Source organism: Acanthisitta chloris, unplaced genomic scaffold (assembly GCF_000695815.1).
Source record: "Acanthisitta chloris isolate BGI_N310 unplaced genomic scaffold, ASM69581v1 scaffold24983, whole genome shotgun sequence".
Lineage (NCBI taxonomy): Eukaryota > Metazoa > Chordata > Aves > Passeriformes > Acanthisittidae > Acanthisitta > Acanthisitta chloris.
The window spans coordinates 5,983-17,529 of record NW_008665928.1 but is presented as its reverse complement, the minus strand read 5'-3'; positions in this window follow the sequence as shown (position 1 = coordinate 17,529).

Genomic DNA, 11,547 nt, shown 5'->3' with positions numbered 1-11,547 from the left:
CTTGTAGGCCCTTCAGAGAGTGAAAAGTTGCTCTGAGGTCTCCACACAACCTTCTCTTCTCCAGGCTGAACAGACCCAACTCCCTCAGCCTGTGCTCACAGGGGAGATGCTCCAGTGCTCTTAGCAACTTGATGGTCTCCTCTGGACTTGCTCCAACAGTTCCATGTCCTTATGTTGAAGTTTTCCCTCTCCTTCCTTGCCCAGACTGACCCAAAGGCACCACCATCACCATTCCCAGCTTGAGAACAATGAGCTCAGCTCTGTTAGTGCTTCAAAACACATCTCAGATGGAGCCTGAGCCTCTCTCTGTAATGTGAGTTCACATGGTTTGTCATAGAGTAGCTCCATGATGTTCTGCTTATTCCATTACACTGGGAAAATAAATACAAGAAATTTCACTTTGACCTCTGGCTTCGAAATGAAGGAAATTTAAACACCAAGAATAAACATAAAATGAAGGACACACAGTTTAAGCACCAGTAAGTCATTCCTACGTATTCTGGATGTTTATCTTTTGCTGCTGATTAGTCTCTGGTTTACAAAGGATCTTCTGTGCATTCACAGCAAAGATGTGAATGAAAGTAAGAGGAATTTCACCACAACAGTCAATTAGTTCTTGTAATGTTACCTGTCAGCAATGGCAGACAAGAAGTTGTCTCCAGATGATTTCAATTTCTCACATCTTCTATCTTCTAAACAGCTTTAGGAAATATTCCAGCAAAAAACCAAAGTGGAAGAAAAGCTGAATAATGGTATCACCTGAGTCAGGAAATATAAGCATTCTGTCACAATATGACTGCAAGAATGTGGGTTTAATGAACTTTTAACAACATGTGTGTCAAATTTGCAGCCATCATTCATTATTTCTGTGTTGTCTGAAGGTGTTCACACAGTAACTGCTGTTCAGAGCAATCTGCTCTGCAACCAGCAACAAAAGTTCATCAAACTCACCTGAAGGGACTAAAAACCTCAAGGCTGTGCAGGTTGCTGAGTCTTCATTCAAAGTGAAGGTGAAGGCAAAAATGCCTTTGAGAATAGAAATGTTTTGAGGGAGAAGCATTATAACTTCATTGCCTTGAGTGGAATCTGCAAGGGCAACGAGTCCAAACAGCTCTAATACAAGAAGAAAGGGAAAATGAGTAGGAAGGAGAAGAAAAAATCCCAAGCAACTGTGAGGAAATGTTGTTCCAAATTAGCTGATGAGAAGAAACGAGGAAGGGTTGAAGTTTTTAAGGCTTAAGAGGCTGGTGCAGCAGAGTAGAGGTGCAAAGACTGTTTTGCTGCTTCCAATTTCATCCTGCACTTGAACTTTCCAGCCCTCAGTCCCACACACTTACCTCTCCTGTTGGAGCACTGAATGAGGAGGAGTTTTTTTGGCTAAATATTTCCTAAGGACTCTCAAAACCTAAAACCTAGCAGGTCAGGAGAGAGAGGTGTTTGAAGAGAGGATTAAAAGTGATAACTTCCTTTTTTGAGTCTCCCCATCTACCTCCTTTCTTGGTTTGGTTTCCACTTCATGATATTTGAGGACCACAGAGTTCACCAAATGGTTGGTGGTAACGATCACAGAATCCCAAACTGGTTTGGGTTGGAAGGACCTTAAAGCTCATCTTGCCCCATGGGCAGGGACACCTTGCTCCAGCCCAGGTTGCTCCAAGCCTTATCCAGCATGGCCTGGAACACTCCCAGGGATGGACCAGCCAAAGCTGCTCTGGGCAACCTCAGCACCTCCCAGGGAAGGACATGAAATGACTTCACATTTGCTGGATGCTCAACATCTTCCCCCAAAACCTCAGTGGAGAGTTGCTCCCTGTGAACAGGCTGTTCACTCCCCCATAACATGATATTTTCCCTGTCTGTCTAACCTTACTTTCTGTCCTAGGCAAACCCCAGGCACATCTCTCAGGAGTGTTCTTTGGTGCAGTACTTTGTCTAAACATTTTCCCACTGGATCTAATCCAGTCTGGGATCGCAACTGTCGTGAGAATGCAACAAATCATTCTGGGAAGTATCTAATTTTGCCCCTATTGGTCAAAGCAATGTTTATGCACAGCCAGAACCACATGACAGAGGAGAGGGTACTCTTGAACCCTCTAAGTAATGTGCACTAAAAAAAAAATAAAATATCAGAGCTCCCAATTTTATTTTTTTGGAGGAGTAAATGGCAAAACTACTGTTTCCTAGTTTGAACAACCCCTGATTTGAACAGCATTGGAAAAAAGCCAGGAAAGCAACTGGAGTCAGCCCAGAAACATTTTTGTTTTACCCTTGTATCCACTTTATTTAATGAAACAAACAAGCAAAAACCTCTCAATAAACCCACCAAAAAAAAAAGTCTTTTTGAAAATGTACCTTTTTCTTTGAAAGAGGATTTTAGGGCCTCACATTGATGCTTGGGATGTGGTACCTGCATGGACAGAGCCAGTAGGACACTGCCCAACATTAAATAAGTGCACACATTTTTGCTCCTTTTCAGGCCTGCCTCAGATAAATTAATAGTTGAATAAATAAATCATTGTTTAGTATAGGAACTTTCTCACCTCTGCAAGGTGTCTGAAAAGGCTCAGCCTTGCAGAGAGGTGTATTTAGCAGTTTTCCAGTGGAGGGAAGTGCAGAGCTCTCAAACAACCAGGACAAACAGGCAAGAAATTGCCTATTTCCATGGGTAGTTTTGAACCCTCTGGAGAGGTGGTTTTTGTCTCCTGCTGTAACTGATGCCCAAGTTGCAAAACACAGCATTTAATACATATCTGAGGGAAAGATCTAAGGTGGTGGGATGACAGAGGCTGTGTCAGGGGAAGAGTGAAGCATCCTGGCAGGAGCACTGGTGTTGTTGCAGCCTGTTCTGCAGGAGCTCTGCAGGGTAAAATATGTGTCCCTTCATCTACCACTTCATCCTAAGCAGCTAAACTGGGGCCTGGGAGCTCCTGCCTCCAGCTGCTGTTTCAATTTAAGGCATTGACAGGGAAGATCCTTTAAGTAAGAAATAAACTCTGTTTTGAAGGCTCAGATGGGTTGTCTGGTCTCCCTGTGCATGGTCACCTGCTTGGTGGGTGAGTTAAAGCATCTCTTGGGTAATGCTTTAACTTTTATTACAGGACCTGCTTGGTGGGTGAGTTAAAGCATCCTCTGGGTGATGCTTTAACTTTTATTACAGATTCTGATTCAAACAGAACCTGAGAGATTTAGGAGTTCAACTGTGCACTGATTCCAAAATTCAGTTTGATCTGTTGCACCAACATTTGAGCTCTTTTCATTTTCTTCTTGGATTGATGCGCAGTAAGGAAAGTGTTGAAAAATTTGAGAAGCAAATGGGCAGCAAAATGGAAAATGAGGATTTATGGCATTAGGTGCAAAAAGGTAAGTATTGTGGAAAGAGGAAAAATAGAGTGAGAGCTGCTGCTGTTGAGGAGCATTTGGAAAATAATGTTAATAAGCAAGATCTGAGCGCAAAATAAATTAGAGCATGAAAATAAAAGAGAAACAAGAAAGGGCTGGAGAAAATTCCCTAAACCAAAACAGAAAGTGGGCGATGCTGAGAAAGTGACAACGTGAAATGTTTGTTGAATCACCTTTAATGCTCAAACCTAAGATCCTGTTACAACTAGTTAACACCAACTCATTTTGTTGATCGATGGCAAGATAGCTGATGATTCTTGGGCTGCAGAATGACTGGTTGTTAGGAACATTAGCTCTAAACTCTTACAATCAACATCATTATTCAGCCTAGTGCTGAAGGAGTTAGGAGCAGATCCAGTTTGCAAAACCTCAGTTATTCATTTGGATCTGCCTGTTTGCCCTTTGATGTTCCAAAGTCAGTGCTCAAGCCTTGCTGCAGATGACAGCTGTATTGGAAGTTATTAATCACCCAATGAATCATCTGTTCATTCACATTAGACAATGTCTAAGCAGTTTGATAAAGCTGAAGGTGATCTGAGTTCAGGGAAGATGAGATAAACAGTATTTGTTTCACTTTGTCGCAAATCCATCATAGATAAGACAGTTTAGATCTTAAATTCTCCCATGAAATGTCTGGTTATTTTTAAGGAAAGCAGAAGATTAGGACCTGTACTGGCTTTAGAACATTGATGAAATGGAGGCAATTCAGTATTTTAAGTGCAAATTTGAAGACTTCTAGGTTGGTTACAGCTGGATCTGCTGGAGACACCATCCTCTTCCAGTCTGAGAAAGAGAAATCAGAGGCAGTTTAGGTTAGATATTAGGAAGAAATCCTTCCTTGTGAGGGTGCTGAGGCACTGGCACAGGTTTCCCAGAGAAGCTGTGGCTGCTCCATCCCTGGGAGTGTTCCAGGCCAGGCTGGATGGGTCTTGGAGCAACCTGGGCTGGTGCAAGATGTTCCTGCTCATGGGTGCAATTGGTTGGTCTTTAAGATACTTTCCAACCCAAACCATTCTATGATTCCTGAGGAATGAGAAAGTTGGGACTGCTCAGCCTGGAGAAGAGAAGATTGTGTGGAGACCTCAGAGCAACTTTTCACTCTCTGAAGGGCCTACAAGGAGCTGGAGAGGGACTCTGTGTTAGGAACTGCAGGGACAGGACAAGGGGAAAAGAGTTCAAACTGGAGGAGGGAAAGTCTAGGTTGGATGTGAGGAAAATGTTTTTTACTCTAATGGTGGTGAGACACTGGCACAGGTTGCCCAGAGAGGCTGTGGCTGCCCCAACCCTGGTGGTGTTCAAGGCCAGGCTGGATGAGCCTTGAGCAACCTGATCTGGTGGGAGAACTCCCTGCCCAGGGCAGGGGTTGGACTGGATGATCTGTAAGGTCCATTCCAACCCTGAAATTCTATGATTCCATGATTCTGTGAAAATGGATTATTTGGCACTCCTGCTGAGCTTATTCAGAACCTGCTACTCCTGAAACCTATTTAATTTTCCCAGTGTCACTCTCTTCCCTGTGCTGGCTGTGGAAACTGCAATCAGAGTAACTGATTCCACTCAGGTCACAGCAGAAAGCCTTTCATTTTTTCCAGAAGCTTTATTCCCACATGTCTCCTGGCTCTGGGCACTCACTTACTGCAGCAACAAGGAGGACGCACAAAACCTTCAACAGAAGGTTGTCAAGTGCAAACAAACCAAATATTTCTTTTTTTCCCCATTCCTATGTCAGCAATTAGTCAGGAATTCTACCAGTCCCTGCAGTGCGTGGTGAGCTGCATTACGTGGAGGTCACTGCACTTACGTGGCAAAGAGTGGGGCAAGAAGATGATGCTGTCTGTTGGAGAAGGCTTTTCTGCATCATCTAGGAGCTCACAGTCTAGTGGCAAAAAAATAGCTGCATATTGTCTGCTTTCTGTGTGGTTTTTTTGCAGTTTGGTGACACAGTTGTGTGTAGTCATTCTCATGGTGCAGTTGGCAAACAGCTCTGCGAGGGATCCGTGTTAAATGGCTGATGAAAATGGTGTTGGTGCCTGACTGCTCTGAATTTGGCTGCTCCCAGAGCTTGCTTTGGTCAGACATCTGAGAAGTTGTTTTCTTCAGCCTAACAATAGCCCTCATGAAGTTTGTTGTGTTTGGCTTCAGGGATCTGCCTTGGGAGTGCCTTTGGAAAGGAACTTCAAGAACTCTTGTCTTCCTAGAACGAGAACTGGGTTTCCATCCTTTGCCAGTAAACACTCCCAGTTTAGAACAGCACTTTCCCATTAGATATCACTTTTCCTATCTTGCTAATCACTCAAATTGATTTATATGATCCCAAAAATCTCATTTTTGTTCTCCTTGTCTGTTCTGATTAATGGTCTCAGGAAGCTAATGGAGGACAAGGGACGTTTCATACAATTTTGCATTCTGATCACCTTTAATTAGCTCGTTACAGCCGTTCTGATGCAGAATATTTTTAACCAAGCCTCTAGTTTTACTGTTTGCTAAACAATATTTGTGGCTAAAAATTTCTGACAATTGTTGTCAGTTGACGTAAAAACTCTTGGGGAAAAAAAAAAAGTACAAAATCTGTCTGCTCTTTTTTTTTTACTGCCTTAATAGGAAAATCTTTTTTACTTTTTTTTCTGAAAAATATCGTGAACCTTGTGAGAGAAAAGAGAATAAAAACTTGGGTCTTACAATTACAGGTTTGATATTGTGGATGTTGTCTAGCAAATTGTACATGTTCTTTCATCATATTGAGCAGATCTTTCCTGGGTTCAGCACATTCCACCCCACTTAAAATGTCACCTCGTGGTGTCTAAAGACTTGGAGTGCTCATGGTTTTAGGAATGTGAGCTCCAGCCTGTGTGAAGAACCTAGAACCAAAGCAATCCTTTGCAGCTGGTGACATGGCCACTTTTCCCTTCCCTTTCCTTACTGTGCATCAATACAAAAAGAAAATGAAAAGACCTCAGATGTTGCTGCAGCAGATCAAACTGAATTTTGGACTCAACGCCCAGTTGAACTCCTAAATCTGTCAAGTTCTGTTTTAATTAGAACCTGTAATAAAAGGCTTGTTATTTATTGCTTCGTGGATCTCTCAGAAGGGAATTGGGACAGTGCAGGCTCCTTCCTTCCTTCCACAGCTTAACTTGTTCTCAGAGTTGGACTCGGTGCAGTCGAATTGGAACCTAACCAAATCAAATGATTCAAGAGGAAAAAAGGGAAACGGAACCAAATCCCCAGAGGATACATCTGATCAGTAACAACAGCAGATGTGCCTTTCATGGAGCTGCCTCGAGCATCTGCGCCGTGTTCAGCTGAGGCTAAAGGTATTACCTGGGTTGAATGTTATTGCAGAGCTTTACAACTGGATGATTCATTTCTCCAACGATCACGCGTTGGATCCCAACCTTAAGGGCAAGATCTTGCTAAATGCCTGAAGAGGGGCCACTGTGTATGCTGGATTATGTAAATAGAGGAGATAAAAAAAGAGCCATCCATGAGTCAGTGCACTCAGTACAGGCTTGTCTTTTCCAGGCAGAAGGAGCCTTCACACACTCACTGAATTGGAGGGTGAAGCGAAGCAGCAGTTTGCAGAGAAGGTCTGTTGGGGTTTGGGCTGTAAATCTCTTCCAAAGCCATGTGTGCCCAAGCAATGCTTCAATGGGAAAGGCCAACTGCATTTAAAGCAGGAACCTACATGGCTGATTGAGGCATGAGCAGTTTTGAGGGAGTTTTCTTTTGATGTACAGCAAGTAAACTTTGTCCTGCAGAACAATTTGGCAGAAATGCAGAGGAAAAACCTCCTACCCTACCCCACTGACTTTGGTTGGAGTCAGATTGTAGTGTCCCCATCACTCAGCAGGTAGCAAACTGATAGATTTCCTGAGCAAAGAGGCACAGTAAACCTTTGCAGCTTCATCACTCCATGTCTTAGGGAGATTATGGAAACCCTCAAAAAGCTATGAGTGTTCAATTCCATCATGAAGGACTTGGTGCTGTTTGAAGTCTGGAAGGACTTTAAGGAAAACTCAAAGAACACTTAGGAAGTGCTTACTAGATTGATAAAGCAAAAATAATCATTGCAGGAAGAACACTTAGGAAGTGCTTACTAGATCGATAAAGCAAAACTAATCATTGCAGAAGAAGTTAAAACTGGGAGGATAAGGACCAAATATTTTATCTGGTACTTTAAGGCAGTGGATCTGCTGTGGAGTTGAGCATATAGGAAAGAGGTGAGAGCTCTGTCCTGGAGAAATTGGGAATGCTCAAACAAGGTCCCCAACCTGCAAAACCCTTTCTGAGGATTGCACATATCTGAGCTGTAGCACCAAGATGTGCAGCTAATGCCACTGTGGCTTTAGCCATTATGGAGCTGCTTTGCTATTTAACACCAACCAAACCAAAGGAATATTCATTTTTGCTAACAAGATATTGGTCCTGTCATGATTCCCTTAGGCTGTCTAAAACCAATGGATACTGTCTCCTGGTCAGGCTGGAATCTGCATAATTCTGACTTGTATTTTCTTAGTCTCAGCCCTTGCCCAGGTGTTCTGCTGGATTGTTTTCTCTCTCTATTCCACTGCTGTATAGTAGTTATTCCCTATTTTCTTCCACTTTGGGCTACGTTTAGTGCTCCTTACATTTTGCTAATTTCTTTTCACTTCTTGATTTGAAGGGTGACCCTGAACTATCAATGTTCACTCCTCAATGCTTTTATTGACCAAGTTCTGGGATTGCACATCAGGTCCAATGATTTATGTCATGCTAGAGATGCCATATCAGAACAGCTTATTTGTAGGCCCAGAGAAGCTGACTGCTCCAGAGCAAAGAATTCCTCAGGGAGACGGAGAGGGAAAAGTGAAAACACAATGCCTAGTGATTCCAAGCCCTGCAAGTAATTTCCCTGTGGTTGTAATTGCTCTCATGAAAGGTGTTGCTTGCTAAAGAGGAGCAGGCAAGGGTGTGGCTTCTCCTTAATCCCATGTTTGAACAAGGGATTAGAGAATGGAGCAGCAGTGTCATGTAAGGGATGAAAGGAAAGTGGGAGAAAGCACGAGGGTTATGTAACCCATCTCTTCCCTGGCAATGTCAACATTTCCTGTCTGTATTGCAGCTGAAGTGAAAATAATCAAGGCAAGGCCTAATGAAGCACAGCCTGATGGCAGGTCTAGGCATTAGAATGGGTTTTCTTGCCCTCCAGACTCTTGGCATCCCCTCAGCACTAGGAATGACTGAGTAACCAGTGGGATCTCATTCATGTGCCACTGTCATTCCCAAGCCCCCTCAGCAAAACCCACACCAAACCAAAATGCAATTACAGCAGTGATGAGAGGATGAGTCCCATGTTGGGCAATGGAAACTGATTATGATTCACATCTTCACCTTTTTAGAGACTGATCTGTTTTCCCCCAGGCAAAATTGAACCTGAGCTCCTTAATCAAACCAACTGAGCAGGAGTGAAGTTGTGGGTGTCATGCCTGTGGCATTTGGCTAAAGGTGAAGCCAAGTCTGGTCTGATTTGCTTTTTAAATATTAGGGTCTTGATTTTTCTTTCCTCAGAACCTAAAGAGAATTTTAGGTTCTTGCAATAGCGACTATGCAATTCTTTCACTAAATCTCCTCCATATCAGTCCCTCTAGTTGATGTTATTTTATAGAAGTAGCTTTCCTTTGCCTTAGCTATTAATTGGTTACATCCTAATATCCAATTTCATTCTACCCTCCTTCAGTTTGAAGCCATTCCCCCTTGTCCTGTCATGGCATGTCCTTGTCAAACCCTCTCTCCAACTTTCCTCAGAAAGAAAGTCATCAGTTTTGGGACTTTCTGAAGAAACTCCAAGTCTTACACATGTTTGGAATTACCAAACGCCTTTGGAAGGCACTTTGAGGAATTACCAAATGCATTTGGGAAACACTTTCAATTGCAATTTAGTTATGTCAGTGATAAAACAATAGCAATGTCCATAAACCTGAGGGTCCTGAATAAGCAGCAGTTTCGTTTTTCTCTAGTTCCATTGTGTCAGGTGTAGGAAAAAGCAGTTCCAAACCAGACTGGTTACTTTAAGCCATTGCTTTAAGATCCCTGAAGAGCACAGGTAGACTCTGTTCAATTCCATGTTTTCCTTGGTGCTGTGCATCCCATATCCCTCTCCATCCCTGCTGTGATGACAGACAAGTGGCTGTCACTGCTGTTCTGATGCTGTGTCAGGGCATCTGATGCCTACATGAACTGCACTCTGAGTACTCCTTAGCCTTCCTTGCCTCCTTCTGCTCCAGAACAAGCTGTTATTTGGAGGATACAAGACAGTCAGGATCCTGCCTTCTCCCTGACCTTTTGGATAACATACTGTTCATGAAAATATTGCAAATATGTTGTTCTGGAGAGAGCAAAACATTCTCCCTGGGATATTGCTGCCCCACACTGATAGCACCTACCAGAGAGGGTTGAAAACTGGCAGAACAGTGAGGGTCAGGAATGGTTTCAGTGCCTTCCATGTCACACAGACTGGCACAGGAAGCACATCTTGCCTGGGTTTAGTGAATTCCACTGGCACTACTTTACCCAAAGCATTTTCTCTGGAGATCTGCTGCCCTGCTGTGCTGCTTACGTGGAGGAAGCAAATGTCAGGTCTGGTTTTTTCATTAGAGAAAGAATGGTGCAGGAGGGAAGGCAAGGGTGAAAGTGTGCCCTCTAGGATTGGGAAGAAACCAAGCTGCAAAACCCTAATGGTATTTGTTTTGAAACAGTTTCTGCAATGGAGAACAGCTGCTCTTCCAAAGGAAACAACCAGAGAATCTGCAGCATTTTTCAGTGTGCAGTGACTGAAACTCCCATGACAAGCCTCAGGCTCCACCACGTATTTCTGGAGATCACTGCTCCCCAACACACAGAAAGTTTGAGCAGAGGGTTATTTTGGGGTCCTAAAACACAGCCTTGGTGATTTATTTTTAGTTTTATCTCTCCATTTTCTTCTATTGTGCATGAGAAGACTCATTCCTACATCAGGTCCCCACTGCCAAAATCCTGGCTTGAGAGATTATCAAATTTGAATTATGAGCCATGTGAGACTTCAAAATTTGTATCTGCATATTGACATTTGTAATCCAATCGCTCTCACAGAGCTCAGAAGTAATGAGCTGTAAAATACCATCTTAATATGAAAATACACACTTCTAGATTCTCCTCCTGTGCAGATGAATGTCCCAAAGTCATTCAGAATGGATTATTTTTGCAATTTGAAAAAAGGCACTAAAGGTCTTACTTAGAAATTGATCTGGCAACAATGAAGGAGTATAGGCTGAGGGAGCTGGGGGTGTTCAGGCTGGAGAAGAGGAGGCTCAGGGGAGACCTTAGCACCCTCTGCAACTCCCTGACAGGAGGTTGGAGTCAGGTGGGGGTTGGTCTCTTCTCCCAGGCAACCAGCAGCAGGACAAGAGGGCACAGACTCAAGCTCTGCCAGGGGAGGGTTAGGTTGGAGATTAGGAAGAGATTTTTTTCTGGAGAGAGTGCTCAGGCATTGGAATGTGCTGCCCAGGGAGGTGGTGGATTCACCATCCCTGGAGGTTTTCAAGCTGAGACTGGATGTGGCACTTAGTGCCATGGTCTAGTGACCACAGTAGGGTTGGACTTGATGATCTTGGAGGTCTTTTCCAACCAAGTTGATTCTATGATTCTATGACTAGTGTTTCTACCAGGAGTTCACTGAGATGATTAATTATACATGATTAATATTGGATAATTAGTAACACTGGAAGCAAATTTGGAAAGGTCTTTTTCTGTCTTTTGGTCTTTGGGCAAAAAAAAATCCATATGAAATAAAGTTACAGTAAACTGGCAAGTTTTGTGAGGAAAACTTTCTTGTGAAAGAGAGGAATATGTGTGAAAACTGGGTGAAAACTCTTGTCTTTTTGTAGAAACCTTCCTCAAAGGCCTTGTGAACACCCCAGAGTTGTGGTCAGAGAGACTAAAATGAACATATTTCTGAAGACTTCTGCCCATAAATCAATTACAAAAAACAAAAGGTTTCCAAAAGAGTTTAATAAATAATGAGGTTCTTTCTGTACTGTATAAACTATAAATATACCATGCAGTCCTTTATAACTTAAAATAATTTACAGACTGAGGTAGGGGGGTAGGAGGATGTGGGTGCAGGGTGCAGCT